At 62.7% G+C, this 1,738-nt stretch overlaps 1 protein-coding gene across 1 annotated transcript in view; it reads right to left on the bottom strand.

The window, feature by feature from the left end:
* TENT5A (terminal nucleotidyltransferase 5A) overlaps positions 1–412 on the bottom strand; it is a 7,004-nt gene extending 6,592 nt beyond the window's left edge. The window contains exon 1 of the mRNA XM_039728331.1: positions 262–412. The gene's annotated coding sequence lies outside the window, so the exon portion shown is untranslated. The remainder of the gene's footprint in view (positions 1–261) is intronic.
* Positions 413–1,738: the final 1,326 nt, after the last annotated feature.

Below are 1,738 nucleotides of genomic sequence, written 5' to 3'. Positions count from 1 at the left end.
CAGCGCGGCCGTCCCGCACCGCCCCGGGCCGGGAGACCCGCGCAGCGCGGCGCAGCCTCCCCTGCTCGGCTCCGGGCAGGCAACAAGTGCAGCCGCGCTCCCTGCCCCGAACGGGCGCGGCCCTCCCGCTCCTGCCGTGCCCACATGCGCGCCCGGGGCACCCAGCTCCGCGCTGCCATTCATTCCCGGGGTTTTTTTCCTCTGCCTTTTTACCCCCCTCCCGCCACTCCCGGTCATCCCAGGCTCAGCCAAACTTCATACCAGAGCGACGGAATTTGGCAAGAGCCCCTCTCCAAGCAGATGCCGAGGATCCCGGGCCGTGTGGTTTGCGCTGCTCGGCTGCTGACCGAGATTTCCAGAGCCGCCTGCGGCAGCCCAGCGGCATCACGCCGTGCCTGCCCGGCCCCGGCCCCGGCCCGGCCCCTTCCCCCGTGCCCGCCCGCCCTCCTCGCCGGCGAGGGGAGGAAAAAGACATCTCGAAGACCACAGAGGAGCCAGTGCTTTCCAGAGGAGCATCCTGCCCATAGAGTACAACTTGGGTAACCGCGGAGCCGTAAAAATGACGTGGAAGACAAGCATATTATATAAACATACCCATATATTCTATTTGCATTTTCTCTTAAATAACGATGAATGTATCTGCTTTTCACCTGTTACGTACATACCCATGCATACACTTATTATTTAAAGTACATATAGATACTATATGCATACCGATACTATTTGAAGACAGATAGTATTTAAAACATATACACACTATTTAAAACAGACTAAGCCACCGCCCCAGTGCGCACCCCGCGGTATAGACGGCGGGTTGCGCGCAAGGATGCAGCGCTGGGGGACACGGGGGGGTCATGGACGGTGTTGCGTCACCGCTCGCAGTTCTGTGACGCGCGGCAGGAGGGGCTAACGGGGGTGCGCCACGACGTGACGCGCGGCTCCCTCAGCCGAGCACTTCGCCGAGAAGGGGGGGGTGGGCGACGCAGCCCCACCGGGTTTACTGTTCACTCCCCCCATTTTCAGCGCGCCCCCATCTTCTCCCGCCGCGGGACGGGGTCGGAGGTGTGGGGCTGCTCGGGAAGCCCCCGAGCCCGGCCCTGCCGCTCCCGCCCCACACGCCGGGCGGGGGTCCCGCCGCGCCGCGCCCGCCCCGTCGGGGCGCTCCCGGCAGGCGCAGCGCGGGGCAAGGGCGCCCCCTGCCGGCTGCCGCGGGGCCGGGGCGGCTCGGGCTTTGATCCATCGCCCGCATTCCCTGCGGCTCCGGCTCCTCCGCTCCTCACGCCGGAGAGACGCGGAGCGGGGCCGACTCCACCCTGTGCCCCGTCATGCGGCACCGCCGCCCCCTCCCCGTGCCGCTCGGGGCGGTAAAAGTGTTTGTATTGCTCTGTGTCAGTGTGTTACAGGGGAAAAAAAAATAAAAGTCATGCGGCACCGCCGCCCCCTCCCCGTGCCGCTCGGGGCGGTAAAAGTGTTTGTCTTGCTCTGTGTCAATGTGTTACAGGGGAAAAAAAAAAAAAAGAAAGTAGAAAGCTTTTAAAATACGAACGTGTACAAGGGACTGCAGCTTAACAGCAGAAGCAGAACGTTGTACGTCAGCCAGCATATTGCGTAGGGTTGGCCAGCTTACTCCTTTATATAAGATAAATATTCAGAGTAGGCGGCCTGCTGAGGGGAGCCTGCAGCTGCTCTGGCTGCTGGGCACAGGCAGCCCCACTCCCCGAGCGCAGGAGCAGCATCT

Source organism: Passer montanus, unplaced genomic scaffold (assembly GCF_014805655.1).
Source record: "Passer montanus isolate IOZ18808 unplaced genomic scaffold, ASM1480565v1 scaffold11, whole genome shotgun sequence".
Classification (NCBI taxonomy): domain Eukaryota; kingdom Metazoa; phylum Chordata; class Aves; order Passeriformes; family Passeridae; genus Passer; species Passer montanus.
This window is presented reverse-complemented; position numbering and strand designations above follow the sequence as displayed.